Consider the following 22286-nt stretch of genomic DNA (forward strand, 5'->3'; position numbering starts at 1 on the left):
TATGAGTGGCTCAGCTTGCTGGTACTACTTATTAGTACTATTAATTTCCACAGATGTTTTAGACGTGTTTGTATTGATGAAAGGAAGTTCTTAAATTGAAACCTGCAATTCGTTCAGATTTAAGACTATAGACGGTGGTGCAATAGGTGCCATCACTGTATCCATGTTCGACCTTGATGAATCGTTATGTATTCATTCAGGCATATGTGAACGTATGCATAACTGGAGTACAAATCCGTGTTTACTTAAGTAGGTACTTATATGTCTTAAGGTATTGTGAGCACACGATGACGTTATCACCAACCTGACTCTGGTCGTTTGCTATTAAATACCTGACTCTCTTGAATCCTGGAAATTTTATATATACATACATATAGTAAAAAAAAACGAAGAACAAACAATAGAAAGAAACAACAATGCAAGGACGTGGTACATGCATCTTATTAGTAGACACTCAGGGCAGGAAAGAAAGGTGATGTTACATTTCGAGCAAATCTTTGCTCTTACATCAGTAATAACGGTTATGAACAGAAATGAAACCATTCTTCCTGCGTATAATTATATATACGAGTACAGATAGATTTCAAATTTTCCAAAGAAATAAAATAGAATGAAACAAAGCATTAATACTACCATCATTCACTAAGTTGTACTCCCATCTAAACGGTGCAGGTCCGTTCACAATTCAGTTGCCGATTACAATGATATCAACTATCCAAATGAGATTCTAGTCTCTTAAATTTGTTACTGCCTTCTTCGCAATCTACAGCTGCAAAGAGAAACATTACGAAGGTATGAAAAGGGACATTTTCAAAATCCCTCAAGTGATAAAAGACTAACTGTCCAAATGCTTTCATGATCGAAGCAAAAACTATGAGTGCTTGTGCCAAATCATAGGTTCCTTTCTCGCCAAGGATTCCACTCATCTTTTCAGATAAGCGGCTTCATTTTAAATTCTTTCAGATTGTGATGATGGTACCCGAGTGAAACACCAAGTCTTCAGGATACAGGAACAAAATTCGAACTGACAAAATTGTTACTTTCTAAGAGGTAAAATCTCAATTTCGAGCTTTTCTTGGGTTAAAATACGGATGTATTTTAATAAATAAAAAATAAATATCTTCTAGTAGCGTTTCTTTGTACGAGATGTCGTAATGTTAGGATAAATAATAAACGAGTCAACATATCGAAATATCTAAATCTCTTACAAAATGCTTTTGACAGTCAAATTTATCATACAGGGTAGAGAGCTATATTGGAAAGAGATTTCTGCAAATACCATTATATTTCATTGGCGGAAACACTGTTCTGGGTTTGATTTAAAACTGTCAAAAACAGATTAGCCTTCACGGGGTCACGAATTTGAAAGTGGAGGTATGGTTGTTCTACTACTCGAAAATGACCCGTGTGCTACAATATCTAAATAAGTTACAATTGTCTGTTGTCTTACAATTGTCTGCTAGCTGTATTGGAGGATGTGAAAAACAGAATTATTCTTGGGTATCAACAGGAATCAATAGTAACTCACTCCTGTTCTTCTTTAACGACAATTTGCGACACATATCTTTTCTTGTATAAGAAAATGCTTCTAGGTATCATGTAAATTTTGTGGAAGCTCAAACGGATGTTATATTAAAAGGTAATTTACGTTCCTAAACACGTATTTATTTTCTGTTGCTGATGGACAAAAACGTACAAGCCAATTCCAAGGTATAATGCTTGCAGGAACTCTTTCAAAAAATTACCAATTGGTAAGACATACATTTAGTTTCAATGTCACAGATTACTGGAGTTCATTTAAAAATTAAAATACCCATGAGTTCCAAAGATATTAAATTAAACGTCAAATCCAGTTGTGCTCGATCAACATCAGGAATTCGCGAAATGGGATCGACGGATAAAAGAGCTTCCGTCATACAAGTTGTCTCAAAGGTGGCAGGAGGGAGTTGATTCGCATATTAAGAACAGGCTCCTGGCTTGGTCCATTATCTCGACGGTCGCTCACCATCAGTCACATATTTTCTAGTCAAGTGGAATTTTAGGCGTCAAGTAGTTTTTCTTTTAGTAATTACCTAAAAGTTACCTGAACTTGCGTTTCTCGGGGAAATAAGTTGCCAAAAGCGGCAAAATATCAAAGTAACCTGTACACACATGAAGATCAGAATTATATATTTATATATTTGATATGTGTTTGTGTGTATGTATTCGTGCGTGTGTGTGTATGTGTGTGTGTATGTGTGCGTGAATTTTCACGAAGGGAATGCGTGTGTGTGGCTGAGTTTAAGTGTATTGAACGAAAAGTGCAGAAGACCCGCTAGATTTGCAGACATAAGGAAATAGAGTATAAACAGACATATACATCTTCTGTCGGAAATCATAAGACGTGCAGCAAGTAAAGCAACATATTTTATTGCAACAGTGCCCACCACTCATTAGAGCTTCTTGTGAATAGATGTGTATCCACTTAAAGTTATCATCATCAATAGGCGCTGGAGTGGCTGTCAGGTAAGTAGGTTGCTTACCAACCACATGGTTCCGGGTTCAGTCCCACTGCGTTGCACCTTGTGCAAGAGACTTCTACTATAGCCTCGGGCTATAGTAGAAGTCACTTATGAGTGGACTTGGTAGACAGAAAAAGAAAGAAGCCCGTTGTGAATATATATATATATATATTGCAACAGTGCCCATATATATATATATGTATATATATATATATATGTGTGTGTGTGTGTGTGTGTGTGTGTGTGTGTGTGTGTGTGTGTGTAGTTGGAATTTACAAAGAAAAGACGAAACACGTGTATTAGTTTAACGCTCGGGAAAGTAAGAAAGTATTTTACGTTTCGAGCTTACACTCTTCAAGGGAAAGGAACACGAGAAAATAAACGTAGATGGAATAATAAAAGCTTTAGTGGCTAGCGGTCGATCATGATGGCTGGCTGGACGGAGGTGGTCAGACAGGAGAGCTAAGAAGAAGTGGAGATAATAAAGTAGTGGTGATCCCAATACGAAGGTGCGCATGCGTGTATATGTGAGTGTTTAAGTGTGTGCGTGTGGATTGGAGCTAGTGAGCTTGACGTGTGAATGCGTACAGGCGTAGGTCTGTGGATGATGGTGTGAATGCTGGGAAGTGGTCAGTGCTAGTGTGTGCGGGGAGGTGTGATGTGGTGTGGTGTGGTGTGGCAAGATGTGGTGTGGTGATGTGGTGGTGTGTGGTGTGTTTGGTGGTGGTGGGGTGTGATAGATTCGAAGGTGGAGGTTGTGAGGATGGGGATGTAAGGGTGAGGTGTGGGCATAGAGGGTGGTATGTCGGTTTGTGGAGAGGGTGTGTGGGTAGGGGTGGGGTATGTGGGAGTGTAGTGTGCTGGGGTGCGAAGACAAAAAATGTTAACGCAAGACAAAGATCTCAAGTCATAAGTTATTGGAAAAATTCTGGGATAGATAGATAGATAGATAGATAGATAGATAGATAGATAGATAGATAGATAGATAGATAGATAGATAGATAGATAGATAGATAGATAGATAGATAGATAGATAGATAGATAGATATACAATATGATATAATATGATATACTATATTATATATATATATATATTAGAAATATTGAATTTCTAAATGACTCAGAAAGACATGAACGGTGAGTGGGGGCGATATAATGGTTGTATACTGTCAACTCAACGTGACAGTCCCGTAAAGGGAATAAAACCACCGCTATATAAGGACACAGGAAATGTGTCAAAGCCAATAGGAAGCATCGATGCTTCCTAGGGCTATATAGCGGTGGTGTGATTCCCTTTACGGGACTGTCACGTTGAGTTGACAGTATTCAACCACAGTATATATATATATATATATATATATATATATATATACATGCTAGCTAACGTACCCAGTAACTCCTAGGAAAACGGGGCTCATCCCTTGATTTCGCTGATCTAATTACAACAACACGGGTATGTAGCCCTTAAAACATTTTTTGTGCATTTACAGAGATTACCAAACTGTCTTACACAGGATCTTGGTTTTAGGAATTCCCAATAAGTTATGAATAATAAAATTGTGAAGTCAATTATGTAATAACATGAAATTAGTTTCCCGATAGTAAGAATTCAAATAAAGTAGCCCCGAAAAGGGCTTTAATGCATTTCTAGAGTATATAGAACATAGGAGGAAATACTATTAAGGTATGTATACTGAAATCGTGAAGCATGTCACGTATGAAATAATAACAAGTTAAAGTAAATAACTCTGAAAAAGGCTTTTGTGCATTCCCAGAGAGTATTATTCTCAGCGGCGCAAGTTTTGCTATATTTGGGAATATGTCACTAACCGAAATCGTTTTAGGAAAATACTATTTACTTGTTTAATGGTTGTACTGGAATAGCTCTAACAATTCAAATACTAAGAAATAAGCATACTCAATTTCATTTTTACCAAATAATTTTTGAAAATGAATGGATTATTTCTCTTGGCTTTTAAAATAAAATATATTAGATATATATAAAGATCCCTTCTATAGGCTCTATTCTCGATTTTTCAACAATCTGAGTATGTCATAAGGTTTCCAGGCAGCGTTTCTACTCACGTGTCAAGTGACATCAAAATTGATAAAAAGATGTAGACGTTAGCTAACAACTCCACAAGCACACCCAGAGAGAGAATTTCCCACATATATAGTAGATATATATAATATAATATATTATAATTAAAATTCTGTCCTCCTATATTGAATGGATGAAAACGTCTATAACGAAAACTGGAACGTCATAAGTTTTATCACTAACACAATTTAATGAAATTCCAAGTATATTAATCGATATGGAGCTAAACCGATGTAAATACACCCCTGTGAGAGAGTAAACTCCATCCGAAAATTTCATATACGTATATATATATATATATATATATATTATATATATATATATATATAATATATATATATATATGCTAGCTAACGTACCCAGTAACTCCTAGGAAAACGGGGCTCATCCCTTGATTTCGCTGATCTAATTACAACAACACGGGTATGTAGCCCTTAAAACATTTTTTGTGCATTTACAGAGATTACCAAACTGTCTTACACAGGATCTTGGTTTTAGGAATTCCCAATAAGTTATGAATAGTCAAATTGTGAAGTCAATTATGTAATAACATGAAATTAGTTTCCCGATAGTAAGAATTCAAATAAAGTAGCCCCGAAAAGGGCTTTAATGCATTTCTAGAGTATATAGAACATAGGAGGAAATACTATTAAGGTATGTATACTAAAATCGTGAAGCATGTCACGTATGAAATAATAACAAGTTAAAGTAAATAACTCTGAAAAAGGCTTTTGTGCATTCCCAGAGAGTATTATTCTCAGCGGCGCAAGTTTTGCTATATTTGGGAATATGTCACTAACCGAAATCGTTTTAGGAAAATACTATTTACTTGTTTAATGGTTGTACTGGAATAGCTCTAACAATTCAAATACTAAGAAATAAACATACTCAATTTCATTTTTACCAAATAATTTTTGAAAATGAATGGATTATTTCTCTTGGCTTTTAAAATAAAATATATTAGATATATATATAAAGATCCCTTCTACAGGCTCTATTCTCGATTTTTCAACAATCTGAGTATGTCATAAGGTTTCCAGGCAGCGTTTCTACTCACGTGTCAAGTGACATCAAAATTGATAAAAAGATGTAGACGTTAGCTAACAACTCCACAAGCACACCCAGAGAGAGAATTTCCCACATATATAGTAGATATATATAATATAATATATTATAATTAAAATTCTGTCCTCCTATATTGAATGGATGAAAACGTCTATAACGAAAACTGGAACGTCATAAGTTTTATCACTAACACAAATTAATGAAAGTCCAAGTATATTAATCGATATGGAGCTAAACCGATGTAAATACACCCCTGTGAGAGAGTAAACTCCATCCGAAAATTTCATATACGTATAATATATATATATATATATATATATATATATACTCTTTACTCTCTTTTACTCTTTTGCTTATTTCAGTCACTTGACTGTGGCCATGCTGGGGCAAAGCCTTTAGTCGAGCAAATTAACCCCAGGACTTATAATTTGGAAGCCTAGTACTTATTCTATCGCACTCTTTTGCCGAACCGCTAAGTTACGGGTGTCAAGCGATGTTGGAGGGACAAGCACATACACGCAAACATATACACAAACATAAATATATATATATGTACATATACACGACGGGCTTCTTTCACTTTCCTTCTACCAAATCCACCCACAAGGCTTTGATCGGCCCGAGGCTATAGTAGTAGACTTGCCCATGGTGACACGCAGTGGGACTGAACGCGGAACTATGTGGTTGGTAAGCAAGCTACTTACCACACAGCCACTCCTGCGCCTATATGCACATATTTATATAAATATATATATGCATATATATATTTACATATTTGTGTCTGTATATATGTATGTATTTCTGTTATTTATGTATTTATTCATGTCTGTAAGCTTGTGTGAATTTGCTCATACACTACAATGCTTCATGCAGACATGTGCTAGAATAATAAGCAAGAAGCAATCACTTGAGCACACCATATCTACTTGAAACTTTCTGAACAGTCGGCGGATGCGTTAATTTTTTTATATTTATAAATCCTTTTATAACTAGGAATATTTCAAGTTATTGGTTATGTGTCATTAAGAAGAAGAAGAAGAAGAAGAACAACAAGAACAACAACAACAACAACAACAACAACAACAACAACAACAATAACAACAAGATGACAATGAGGATGATAATGATGATGATGATGATGCGGAAGAGGAGGAAAAAGAGATGGAGGATGAGGATGAGGATGGAAGAAGGGGGAGATGGTAATACTAATAAGCGTTGATGGTGTGGATGATGATGGAGATGTTGATTAGGGTGAAGGAGAAGAAGAAGAAAAGAAGAAGAAAAAGAAAAAGAAGAAGAACAACAACAACAACAATAAAAACAACAGCAACAACAAAATGATTAGTATATTGATGATGACGTCGGTAATGACGATGTGAAAATAATGATGAAGACGAACAAGATGTAAAGTATGATACTAGTGATGATGACGATGATGATGAAGGCAGGTGGTAATGATGATGATGATGGTCATGGTCATGGTGGCGATGATGTATTTTTACATATGATAGTAAAAGAGCATATAATGAAGGTATATATTATGATAGTATATGATAGAAAGGGAGCGTATAATGGATTTGGCGGAGATCGGTTCCGACCGTTTACAAACATGATGCGGTGCGAAAGCACATCTGTTGTTAGCAACAGCGTCAAAGAATTGGAAACAGAGAGAAGAGAACTTCATTTGATCCAAAGTTCTCAACAAGGACAGATGAGGAATTGGGAGGAACACGGTGCTGAGAGAAAAATAGGCTGGAATGAGATATGGAAGTGGACTACGTCACGTCTAAGTTTTCTTATTCCTTCATCCTTCAATGTCTTGCCATCGCCTACAAATCTAGTAAGATGAAACGTCTCAGAAATTGACATGCAAATGTGAAAATGTCTGAACACTAATACATATTCTTTCCAACTGTTCATTGGCATTGAATGGATATACAGGGAGACACAATCTGGTCCTTGAGGTTAGTTTTAGTGCTATAAAGAACCAAATTGCTCTCATCATCAGTGCAAAACCATTTAAAGAAACAACCAGATATTTCATTAACTTCATGTACTCAGGAGAGCAGATTTGTTTGAAGAAGAAGAAACTTTCTGTGAGCGACGAAAAGCGGAACGGCTATTGGGAGGTGGCTGCAGATTTACATGGTTGGCAAGGATTCTTTCCCATCCCAGTTAAGAAGAAAACGGATATCATAATATGGTGTGAAAGAAAGAAAGAAAGCGACCAGTTTAATCTAGTTAACGGTTCCTCATGAAGATAACATGGACACCTCTCGCACTCGAAAGATTGACCATTAAGTAACCCCGCCCGAGGAATGTGAAGATGCACGCTGGAAAGTGGAGCATTTTCCAATCGTAGTCGGATGCAGAGAATCCGTTGGACATAGTGTAAGGCGAGTGTTGTGATCATTAGGCCTAACCCATCGTAAAGTAAATACCACCACGACTGATATCCAAACAACAGTGGAAAAAGCAAGCCACTGTATTTGATTAAAATGAGACGATGAGCAATGACTAGAAGAATACTGAGCTAAATCTGATAACCAATTGATCTAGGAGGCAGGGTCTCATTTCAGTTAGCTGTGTCGGTGCACAATGATGCCATAGAGAGGTAGGCCCCGAAACGGTGCGCATTCTTTCCTGATGACGCCTTAAAGATGCTGGCATCCTGTATCCAGAGCTTTCAACTGGTAGCTCTTGCACCTGAAAGATGTTTGGAAAATATATATAGCCCAATATTCTTGGGAAAACTAGATTTAAATAAACATGTATCGTAACGAGAGAGAGGATGAGCCTGTGCGTGTTTGTGTATCGGAGAGAGTGTATTGTGTGTGTGTTTGTGTGTGTGCGTGTGTGAGTGTGTGTGTGAGTGTGTGTGTGTGTTTGTGCGCCTTATAATCATTTGTTGCAATGTAGCGGTCGTATATGTAACCAAAAACAATAAAAAGCATCGGAGCCGCGATGCATACCCTGCGCGCACACAAGGATAAAATAAATTTTAATTTAATACATATTTTCTCAAACGAATTCATACTTCAACAAAATGACATCAAGAGTTATTTACGCCACGTATAGTTTATGCATGTGTAAGAAAGAGAAAAACATTTTGATTTACCCGTCTGTCAGTTTTGAGCATAATAAAGCCAAAACTTTATGAGCTCGAGCCATTCACTCATTGTACATTTCTGCCAAATTTGTTGAAAATCCTTTCAGCCGTTATCCAACAATTTTGCAAATACACAGACAAACAGACAAAAATGTGCGACTACAAGAACACTGCTTCGCTTATGCGTGCAGGGTTAATAATCATTTCAATAAGTACGAGACGGTTCTAAACTGTGAGTAGAAACCTCTCGTGCAACATGTCTTTCACTCCACAGATGCATCTCAAAGAGAGAGAGAGAGGGGGGAGGGAGAGAGAGCGAGAGAGAGAGAGTTGTAATGTTAAATAGTCATTGCTTTTCCTCAGAATCAAAATCAACTTATTTTCGTAGATTTTGAAAATTCTATGTGGAGACATTCATCACTGCTAAGTTTAATTTTGAAGTTAGTTAAGCTAGTTAAACTAGTTAATTGTAGCAATTAATGATGATGTTATTTGGATATTGTGCTTTATCTCGTAAATTTACTCGAAAAGCTATTATTATTTTGGAACCAATGGTGGTGCAAGGCGCAGGAGTGTCTGTGTGGTAAGTAGCTTGCTTACCAACCACATGGTTCCGGGTTCAGTTCCACTGCATGGAACCTTGTGCAAGTGTCTTCTACTATAGCTTCGAGCCGACCAAAGCTTTGTGAGTGGATTTGGTAGACGGAAACTGAAAGTCGAATATATGTATATATATATATATATATGTGTGTGTGTGTGTGTGTGTTTGTCTGTGTTGTCCCCCTAACATGGCTTGACAACCGATGCTGGTGTGTTTACGTCCCCGTAACTTAGCGGTTCAGCAAAGGAGAATAAGTACTAGGCTTCCAAAGAATAAGTCCTGGGGTCGATTTGCTCGACTAAAAGACAGTGCTCCAGCATGGTCGCTGCCAAATGACTGAAACCAGTAAAAGAGTAATAAATACACTGCTTAAGGCAGTAATGGTGTCCAGTTGTGTAGATGTGGAAACATTACGGCGAGCAAATGGAACAGGTTAGGCCGTTCCCATTTAGTTTCAGCATTTCTGCACTGATATCTAAAGTGTACGAGGATAGGTGAAGATAATTTCAGAGAATTACAGATAATTGCATTTCTGATATGAAGAATTTGACAAGACAATGAAAACATACAATTGTATAAACAAAATCGAATACGTGTAACGTTGTATCTTAGCAAATATTTATCAATTAGGAAAGTCGGTTGCTTTCGTGTTTCCAAAGTAATATATCTTTGTTTGTGTAAATGCGGCGAGAGGACAGAATTGTTAGCACACCGAGCAATAGGCTTAGCGGCACTTTATCCGTCTTTATGTTCTGAGTTCAAATTCCGCCGAGAAAGAATTTGCTTGTCATTCTTTCGAGGTCGATAAAATAAATACCAGCTGAATACCGGGTCGATATAATCGACTTATCCTCTTCCCCGAAATCGCTGGTTTTGTACCAAAGTTTGAATTCACTATATTTGTTTGTGCATGTAGTTCTCTGTATAAGCATATTATTTTATATTGATATATGACGTGTAATTTCTATAGTAATCAATTCAAATATAATTACAATATTTTCAAATATATTTGGATTTCTTTAGAAAGTCGTCTTATAAACAGTTTCAGTTCGCTTAATTTAGTTAAAGAGTTTGAATATTGAAAGAGTTTCTTTTATTTAGAATTTTAAATAAAACAAACTAATCTACATTTTGCATTGGAAGATATATCTTTTTCTTATATTCACGAACAAGTAAAATGCCGAAATTTAAAGTATAAGTTCCGAAACAGACCACTCTCTCCACCATCTCGGCGAAATTTATAGTTACCATTCGACTTTTTATAGTACTCTGTAAAGACCTTCACAAAATTAATATTTCGCTAAGAAAAATATTATTCACTTTTGTATAGATATGACATTTTGTACAAACTCAAAATAAATAATAAAATATTAATGTAAATCTCTCTGCCATTCTAGGAAATAGATATATCACTGTTCTAATATATACTAGTAAATAGATTTTAGCACTATTTTGAAATTACACTTTTTCTTTTAATGTATTATAGTGCTGTGTTTAGTTTGTAAGTTTGTAATCACGCAGGTACGCACATACATTCACATGATAGATATGAGAAGGCGTGTATGTAGAAGTATGTATATGTGTGTATATTAAAGTATAAATAAATATAAGCCATCCATCATGCATTTAGTTACAATTCATGTTTATATTTGAAAAAGAAAAGCTACAGTTGTACACAATATATTGTGCTATTCATGAAATTTCAATTATGATTTACATGCCACAAATATACATGAATGGTATTACATAGCATGTATAGATTAAACGGACCGAATTAACTACACACACATGTCTATGTGTGTGCATGTGTTTATGTGCTTGTGTGCGTTCTTGTGTGTGTGTGTGTGTGTGTGTGTGTGTGTGTGTGTGTGTGTGTGTGTGTGTGTGTGTGTGTGTTTCACACTAAATTGCGCCAGTACTAAAATATGAATTTGAAGACTAAATATATAAGCATGTTTAAGTATAATAATAGGACTTCAAACTCTCGGCACTTGGCACATTACTATACTGTAACCAAGCATGAGAAACGATTTTTTTTTGTTTTTGAGAATATTTCATCAACTCTTCGGCGCAAAGTCAATAAAACCCTTAATAAACATCTGTTGCTGCTACAAATTCCAACATATCGAAACACATAAACCCGGTTTATTGGCACCCAGAGATATGCTTCCTTTTAACTCTATATTTTTGTCGTTTTAGAGATTGAAATGGCATACATTGCGAATTCCGCTCTACCTCTCTAAGATCTGTAATCATACCCTGCCGATTTCAGTTTTGCCTTTTCTTATTTATGCCTCAAAATGTAAGTCCAATGCTTGCGTCCCTCTCTCCCTCTCTTGTCACAGGTTGTCTGTTGTCTTAAGCGAAGGCTAGAGGAACCGAAAGATATTATATGCATACCCATGTTTGCAAGAGTAATCAATATACCTAAGTACGATACAAATGTATACTCAATGTAAAACGAAGAACTCTTGATAAAAGCGTTTATCATTCTCCTAAAATCAGAATATTCTACAAGCAATATGTGTATGGAGGTTGCAGATATCTGTGATTTTGTGACTATTCACTTCTATTTTCTGTGATTCGAATTGATATTTAAATTAATTCCTGGGAAAGTTTCATTCCATTCTCAATGACAATATGAGTATCGTTATAGTTATGTTTTCAGCTATGCCGAAAGTCAATTTCCATAGAAATTAACAGCGTGTTGAATAAAATCCATTTATATTAAATGATTGTTATATGACTGTATTGACAGTATGAAACATATGCATTGGGAATTTTATCTCTTGCACCTTGCTACACTCTCATTTCCTTTAACCAATACCATTAACATTCTAATAATCTACTGACGTATAATGATTAAATGTATTTTCATTAAAATTTAACTTTTATAAGCTATATAATTTCACAGAATAATTATTCTCACACTATAATCAATAATGCCTTTAAAATATTTATCTTTGCCATCATTTCAATACCAAATCGTTTCGGGATTATTCTAAGTTTTTCTTACTTTTAAATTAGATATATTTTCACGAAATTTACGAGCGAGGCTTATATTTCAAGCTATCAAATATCAATTTACAACATTGTATTTTAAATAACATATGAAATATTTCCTCATGAGCAAATAACATTGCAAGAATTGATTAAACTTTTTGGATCCTATAATTATTTATTTACAAATGCAACGATTTATTCAATTTGCTCTAAATCTGTTTAGTATAGATACAAGGCAGTGTATGAACAAATTATTAGTTGAATTGCATTAAGTACAAAATTTCTGTAATATATGTAAATTCATGCTTCATGTATTTCAAATATTATTTCGTTTTGAGCTCCTTTTATAATCAATCGTCTTTGTGTATTTCTGACTCTATGTCCACCAGTGATTAGTGAGAAAAAAACAGATGACAAAATATTTAGCAAGAGATAAGAAAACGAGAAATAGATAATTACTTCAATATTGTCTTCATAAAAAGAGAAGCACACAAATAGCTTTCCGTTGCTGTTTTTACACATTATGAATCTGACACAATATACTTTATAACATTTTATGGTGAACTGCTATTAATTTGAGAAAATGGTGGTGAATAAACAATGGAATTGCGTAAGAAAATCATCAAACATATCTGATAGAGAAAACAGAACAGTAGCATTAACACATTTAATTATATTTCGATGTTGGCTAAAATATGTCTGATTATCTTGTGACTCGAATGACATTAATCATTATATAAATGAACTTCTGCACTTAAATTTAATATTAAAGAGTACCAGCAGGTGGTATATCTCCCGAAGATGATAAAACGCACACCACTATCAATAATTTCAAGGGGAAAGCAAATGTCACACTCTGTCTAGCACGAGAATTTATAGGTGTCCATTAACCAATATTATGGGAAAATCATGTCTAGATTACCACACCAGCTTCCTCATAATTAATCACTGGATAGCATCACGTGATGTATAATCATCCATAAATTTCAAGCCACGTATATCGGAAATTATGTTTCACATCTGGTCGTTTGGCTGTTATTTCAAGGTTTTTTTATATGCTGAGTTCCTGCAATTTGGCTACACAAACATATATTTATTAATTATTGAAGAATTAATTAATCCCAAATCTACAATCAGGATAGGGATAGTTAAATGAAATGTAGGATAACGATAATTAGAATTGTAATTCTTAGGTTGTCTAATATCGAGATATATTTAAGCATACACATGTTAAGTAATCAGTTAATCTATCTATGTCAGTTGTGTGACTTTGATTAATTTAACATGATAAGCAGGTTCAGTACAGAAATATGTTTCAGCTGAGCACAAAATTACGCTTGAGGTATTTGGAACTTTCTTCTTGTCTCCGAATGCTAGTTGAAAATATTTAATTAAAATTAACGTTTAATATAATTAAGAACGTAATCGTATTTGCAGCCTTCTATTTCCAAAACGTTGTAACCTAGCTGGTATGTAAGAATTGCAAGCATAATTAAATTAATGATAATTTATTTCGAATTTTCATTGCATTCCAATTTCTAACATGTGTTACAACTTTATGGATATAATAATTACAATACTGACACGTGATGGTTTGTACAAAAGCAAATTTCTAAATTACAATTTAGTTTGAAAAAAGATTAAAATCCTTAATTGTACACCACCAAATATAATAATAATAATAATGATGATGATGATGATGATGATGATGATAATAATAATAATAATAATAATAATAATAATAATAATAATAATGATATCGCAAAGGCTGAACAAGCACCTGGACGAAAACAAACTGTTCCCAGAAGAGCAGAAAGGATGCCGCAAGGGCTCATATGGCTGTAAAGATCAACTAATGATTAATAAAGCCGTAACTGAAGACAGCCACAGAAAGAAGAAAGGCCTCAGTATGGCCTGGATTGACTACAAAAAGGCGTTTGATAGCATCCCCCACACATGGATCCTCGAAACACTAGCCATTAACAAAGTAGCACCAACAATCATAAAATTCATAGAGCACTCTATGAATAAATGGCAAACAGTCCTACACCTCCAAACAAAAGAGGGACTCATGAAAACCAAAGACATCCCCATTAGAAGAGGAATATTCCAGGGAGACACGCTATCTCCACTCCTTTTCTGCTTGGCACTGTCACCTCTATCTGATATGCTAAATAGAACTGGATGCGGATATAAATGTTACGGCAAAACGATAAGCCACATTTTATATATGGATGACCTAAAACTATACGCTGCAAATGACAAACAGCTGGAAACACTATTAAAGACAGTTCATGGATTTACCAAAGAAATAGATATGAAATTTGGATTAGAAAAATGCGCCAAAGTAACCATGAAAAAGGAAAACTAGTTAAGAGTAACAACATCACACTAGATAAAACCAATGAAATAAAAGAATTAGACCAACGCCAAACTTACAAATACTTAGGAATCCATGAACTTGATAAGACACAACACACACAAATGAAGGAGAAAATAAAAAAAGAATATTATAGACGAGTTAGATCAATACTAAAAACAGAGCTCAATGCTAAAAACAAGATAATAGGTAATAACACTTTAGCTGTCCCAGTTATAAGTTACAGCTACAATATCCTTAACTGGACACGAAATGAACTGTCCAAAATAGATAGGAAAACAAGAAAAATACTGACAGGATCTAGGATGCATCACCCAAAGTCTGACATAGAAAGACTATATATACAACGTATAGAAGGTGGTAGAGGCCTTATACAGCTGGAAAACTACTATAAAATAACCACCATAGGACTGCAAAAATACCTACGTCAGAAGAAAGGAAAACTGATCCAGATAGCAGCAAAACACGAGCAAAACAAAAAACTGTTCTCAGTATTTAAGGAAGCTGACAAATACAAACAAGAAATCATACCACCTAATAAACACAAAGAAGAAGAAGAAGATGATGAAGAAACAACAAAAGCTATAAAACAAATGAAATCCAAACTAAAAATAGAACAGCAACGAGCCATGATAAAACGATGGCAAGAAAAACCCCTTCATGGTAAATACTGCACTAAACTAAACGCAAAAGAAATAGACAAAGAAAAATCCCAGCAATGGTTGAGAAGCTCAGGACTCAAAGCAGAGACAGAGGGATTTTTAATTGCAGCACAAGACCAAAGCCTCCCCACCAGAAATTACCAAAAACATGTAATGAAAAGAAATATTACAAGTAACTGCAGAATATGTGGAGATGGACAAGAAACAATAAATCATATTATCTCTAGCTGCCCAGTCCTGGCTAAGAAGGAATATATTCACAGACATGACAGAGTTGGAACCTACATACATTGGAAGCTATGCCAACATTATGGAATAACAACAGAAAAAAGATGGTATAGGCACACACCAGAAAAGGTCACAGAAAACGAGAAAGCAACCATACTCTGGGATATGCCGATACACACAGATAGAGAAATTAAGGCCAACAGACCAGATATAGTTGTCAGAGATCATGAAGAAAAAAAATGCTTTCTAATTGATGTATCAATACCGGCAGATGACAACGTGTCTCTAAAAGAAATGGAGAAACTCTCAAAATACAAAGACCTGGAAATAGAGGTAACTAGAATGTGGAACCTGAAAACAGAAACAATTCCTATCATAGTAGGTGCATTAGGCATGATAAAAAAATATTCAGACAAATACATAACAAAAACACCAGGACTTACAAACACATATCATACAGAAAATTGCACTACTAGGCACTGCACACATCCTACGCAGAACACTTTCCATACAATAACCATCAGAGCATCACAACAAATCACAGCACATACCCAAGGCACACAGAGCTGCGCTCGGTAGTGAAGTGAAAGCACGCTATAAAAATAAAACTACTGAATAATAATAATAATAATAATAATAATAATAATTGCCCTGATGCAGTACCAGACGGTGGCCCCCATGGCTTCTGAGTTTAACTGACTGAAAGTATTATCATGCACATTGTCTTGTCTTGGTATAAAAGATGGGCTACAGCAAGTATTCTGTTCAATACCACAGATTTGCTTGTCAGTTAGCGTCCCTTATTGGCTAACGATGCGTGCATCTCTGATCACGAGCAGAGGCAATGGGGGAGCATCATAGCCATGTGCTGGAGGGATTATTTGGGGTTTTAATAATTCACCTCTAGAAACATAGGATTTTCGTTCAATATCCTTAAACAACACTTATTCAGGATGGTTACATAACTTGAAAAAATTCAAACTGGGCCCCACCTGGAACGTTATGTACAGTTTATCTTCATATGATATATATATATATATATATATATATATATATATATATATATATATATATATATATCTATATATATATATATATGTATGTATATATATATATATCAGATGAGAAGACGCTAACTTCAGCGTGAGATAAGCGCCCGGAAACAGAAGTGAGTCGTGAGTGTCTTGATATTCAAATTCCCAGTCAAATTAAAATAGTCTAACAGGGCTAAATTTGCCTTTAATCGAATAAGAAATTAAACAAAAGACGGTGAAATAATTACGGATTAGGTGCTGGATTGGCTGCGTGGTAAGTAGCTTGCTTACCAACCACATGGTTCCGGGTTCAGTTCCACTGTATGCCACCTTGGGCAAGTGTCTTCTACTATCACCTCGGGCCGACCAAAGCCTTATGAGCGGATTCGGTAGACGAAAACTGAAAAAAGTCCGTCGTATATATATATTTATATATATATATATATATATATATATATATATATATTATATATATTGTGTGTGTGTGTGTCTGTCTGTGTACATCTATATGTTTGTGTGTGTGTTTGTCCCCTCACCCTTCGTTTGACAGCCGATGCTGGTGTGTTTACATCCGCGTAGCTTAGCGATTCGGCAAAAAGAAACCGATAGAATAAGTACTAGGCTTACAAAGAATAAGTCCTCGGATGATCTGTTCGAATAAAGGCGGTGCTCAAGCAATGCCGCAGTCAAATGACTGAAACAAGTAAAAGATTAAGAGACAAAAGAAGCAATAAATCATTTATAGGAGATATTACTTATAGACAGTCAAAACTTTTGTGTGAATGTAAATCTTTACATCTGCTTGAAATATTCTGCGAGCAGAAGTATATAATGTGTCGTTAATGAGGCAATCATTATTCCGAAAGTAGTAGAAGAAATGTAACAAATAAACTGGTATTAAGTATGCTACGGGAATATCTCCAACATGGAGTTGCTGAATGTTTGTCAGAACAACGAAAAATACAGATGAAAAAGTAGCACGAGACATTTCAAGTAATGCACTGTTATCAATAAAAAGAGAGTGGAAGAAGGAAATGATTACTCGTGGAGAGGAGAATACGGGGAAATGTGTATAGTTACTGGTGATGAAAATCAAACGTAAGTAAAAATGATAAAGTTTATGAAGAGCATAGAAAAACGGAGAGAAACAAGAAAGAAAAATGTTAAAAGGATAACAGAATTATATGGGATGCAAAACAAATGCCGCTTTTACAACTGGACTTTCATGGATAGTTTGAAATGTGCAATCTTTGTTGCACATTCCAAGAAATATAAAATAACGATAGACAATCAAAGGAAATCATCTAAAAAGTCAAAGTAACAAACCTAATAACTCCCTGCCATGTAGAAGACGCCCTACCCCTATTTGGGGATCAAGGGTAGTATCACTGTCCGAACTAGTTGCTAGGATTGGAACTGTTATAAAGAAGATCAAATCAGGATGTAAATATATAAAAGTTTAAATTTATGGAAAGACAAAAGTCTAAGGCAGGTGCATGAACAAGAAGCTGCTGTATTAGTTTGAAGCTCGGGTAAGTGAAAAAGTATTTTACGTTTCGAGCCAACACTCTTCAACAGAAAGGAATAAGAGAAAATAAACAGAGAGAGAATGAAAAACACTTGTGGATTTAGCGGTGAAGCATGGCGACTGCTTAGAAAAAAGTTTGAAAGATGTTGAAAGAAGGGAAGATAATAAAGTATTGGTGATCCCAGAACGAAGGTGCGCGTGCATCTGTAGGTGAGAATGTGAAAATGTGTGTGTGAATAGGGGCTAGTGTGTGTGCGTCTGTAACGTGTGGCTGTTCATATAGTGGTATTGTGGTGTCGCAATTAAAGATGGGTGTGGGTGTGCGGATGATGGTGTGTGGTATTGGTACTGGGAAGTGGTCAGTGCTAGTGTGTGCGTGGAGTGGTGTGGTGTGGTTGTGTAGTGGTGTAATGGTGGGGTACGTGGGGGTACGTGGTAGGGTGTGGGTTGGTGGTACTAATAAAAATCGAAGGTGGGTAGGAACGAAGAGATGAAGTAAGTGTCAGATGAAGAGAGGATAAGAGGGGAGTAAGATGAAGAGAGGAGGGGAGCTGAGCTCATGTGACGCAAATGAGCAAAGAGAAGATTAACTCCTGTTCACGGCGAAGGTAGGTGTCCGGATGATCCCTGTGCAAAGACAGTCCGAACACAGAGAGGTGTTGTAGTGAACAACTGGTAGAGCGGAAATGGCGCGAGACGGAGGTGTCATTGCTGAGTCTGATGTCTCGGAGGTGCTCCACGAACTATTCCGCCAAGCGGCGTCCCGATTGACGCAAATACAGAGATGGGCAGAAAGAGCAGGAGATGCAGTAAATTACGGTGCAGGAAGTTCAGGTAAAGGAGTCGGTGATATGATAGGGTGTTGGAGAGGTAGGAACAAGTACGGTAGCGCGGGCGTGAGTAGGGGAACGAGCCATGCTGGGAGGTAGGGTTAGGGAAGAAAATGTGGACCAGGATGCCACACAGGTTGTGGACTTTCTTGAAGGATGGAAGAGGTAGGTTAGGGAGGATGTGCGAGGTAGAAGTGTCGGACTGAATATATATAAGGATGTGCTATAAATATGTAAAAAGCAGCTAACCACGTAACAAAAATAAATTCAAGAATGTAGTGTAATTACTAATTCTAATTAGACTAGGTAATTACACATGTAAACAAAAGTGTAGCACATCAAAGAAGAACGAGAATGTCATATTAAAATACAAGCTTACAGTTATCTATCATGATAAGAATACATCGATTCATGGTTAAATGAAAATGTCATAAAAATCTGTGTTGGTATCATTTTTTTACATCATGCACTCTTTTAAGTGAAAAAATACCGATTGTCGAGGAATATTTCAAGTGATTCGCGGCTCCTCAAAATGTATGCAATATTACCACCCTTGTAAGATGTTCGACATCTAATAACAGACTAGCGGGGTATTATTTTAAAATAACATTAAAGTTACGAGTTGCAACTAAAACGACTGTAGCGTGGAAGACATATGTGTCAGCCATTCAGAAAAAAACACAAAGACTTAACTTCACTTAAATATTTATTGTTTGTAATAATATGGTGTCAAAAGTTTCGTCGATGGAAACTGCGACATATTCACTGACAGCACTGTTGCAACAAAACTATGGACTTGTAAGGTGATTTATATGTACCGTACTTATCTCTCGTTGTGTGTTCACGTATTTTTCACTCGTTGGTCATGTCATGTTCTTAATGTGTATATTTTCATTTTATTTGTTGATGTGTGTATGTGAGTGTGCGTGTGTGTGTGGAGTTAGAAAAATTTTAGGTTATACTTTCTACCTTTTGCTTTTCTCTTTTTATTTTGCTCCATAGGTCAGTCTTTCCGGCTTAATGCTCATAGTGAGTTATCATTGACTTTTGGTACTTAACTACCTTTCAGGTATTCATTTTTCTCTTCTTTCTCGCTTCCATTTGCTTCCTACTTAGGATAAATACAATGCGGAGTCAGACGATTGAAGGTCTCAAGGAGTGGCTTTCTGAACACTGCAACTACTACACTTGTAGTAGTGGTGGTGGTGGTAGTAGTAGCACCAGCAGCACCAGCACCAGCACCGGTAGTAGTAGTAGTAGTAGTGTAGTAGTAGTAGTAGTAGTATAGTAGTAGTAGTAGTAGCAGCAGCACAAGCAGCACCAGCAGCGGCAGTGGCAGTAGTAGTAGTAGTAGTAAGTAGTAGTAGTAGCAGCAGCACAAGCAGCACCAGCACCAGCAGTGGTAGTAGTAGTAGTAGTAGTAGTAGTAGCAGCAGCACAAGCAGCACCATCAGCAGCAGTGGTAGTAGTAGTAGTAGTAGTAGTAGTAGTAGTAGTAGTAGTAGTAGTAGTAGTATAGTAGTAGTAGTTGAAGAAATCGACCTCTGGACTTATTCTTTATAAGCCTGGTACTTATTCTATCAGGAACTTTTGCCGAACTGCAAACTAAGGGGACATAAATACACCATCGGTCTCAAACAATGGAGGTGGGGTGGGGGCAACACTACCCCTACTACTGGAGGAGGAGGAGGAGGAAAAGGGGAGGAAGGGGAGCAGCAGAACTCGCTATAATCATAGTAAGAGTTGTAGTGATGGTTTCAGCAGCAGTAGTAGTAGAGCTAGTTATTGTAGTAGTAATATTTGTAATTGCAACAGTAACCATAGAGTTAGTTTCTAGTGTTTTAGAAACTGTAGCAGTGGTAACTGTTGCGGCAAATGCAACTGTAGTAGCTACAGTAGCAGTACTAAAATAATACTATATGTACTAAAAATATATACAAGTACTATAATTAATAAAACTGACAGAGACAAAAATTGTATAAATACTAATAATAAAGACTAAGAACGAGGAGAAGAGGAGAGAAAAGGAATAAATGCGGCAACGTTGGAAATTAAAGAAATATTGTAATTATAAAAGATAATTATGTGCGTGCGTGTGTGTGTGTGTGTGTGTGTGTGTGTGTGTGTGTGGTGTGTGTGTGTGTGTGTACTTTTAAGTGTTCACGGGCGAACAAGTTTCTGGGATCTGACGATACGCCATAAAGCTAAACACTTTATGGACGGGAAACCTAAGGTAATCCCATAAACCACCTTGCCCCCTTTTTCTATATACTCTTCTACATCTTAAAGTGTGCTTCTTCTTTCAGACGCAGGAATTGCTGCGTGGTAAGAAGCTTGATTACCAGCCACATGGTTCCGATTTTAGTCCCACTGCATGGCACTTTCGGCAGATGGCTCCTACTATAACCTCGGGCCGACCAAAGCCTTGTGAGTGGATTTGGTAGACGGAAACTGAAAGAGGCTCGTCGTATATGTCTGTATCTGTGTTGTCCTCCCACCATCGCTTAACAACTAGGATCTAGTTAAACTGATTTACAATATCTGCATTTTTTAAAAGGAAGTAAAAATCTTAAATTCGACTATATTAATGTAGTTTTCCACTCTTATGGCTATAGATGAATGATATTATGGAGGAAAAAGTTACAGGGTTTAAAAACTGTAAAAAAAAAAAATGCACTTTTAGCCAATAGCGAGACAGAAAGTTTCTAACTTTAGCGGTAATGTTGTATCCTATGAAAATTTAAAGTTTAGCGTCTGTGAAAAGACCTGTTCATTGTAGGTTTCTAAATAAACAGAAATCTCTCTCTATATAAACGGCAGTTTGTCTGTGCGTGTTTCTGTGTGTCTGTTTGCTTGTACCCTCACCCTGACCACGGCTTTCAACCGATTCTGATGAAACTTGACACACACATAGCCCAATGTCATAATTCAAAACTAACGCAGCGAAAATTTTGAAAAGTTCCCCCAGTTCTGAAAAGAATCGATAAATTCGACATGGGGTCGAGAATCAGAAACACAAACCATAAACTGTCTAGGGGACGCAACTCCACCTTTTTAAATCTCAAAAAAAACATACCATAATTTTTTTCCATTTTTTTGCTATTTTTGGCTATAACTCTCTAAAAATGCTTTATAGTCATTTCCCTTACAAACCTGAGCAACGCCGGGCGATACTGCTAGTACCTAATAAAATTAACATATATCATCTAACTATTTCTTTTTTCTCTTCATAGATTTCTATAGT

Source organism: Octopus sinensis, linkage group LG8 (assembly GCF_006345805.1).
Source record: "Octopus sinensis linkage group LG8, ASM634580v1, whole genome shotgun sequence".
Classification (NCBI taxonomy): Eukaryota; Metazoa; Mollusca; class Cephalopoda; order Octopoda; family Octopodidae; genus Octopus; species Octopus sinensis.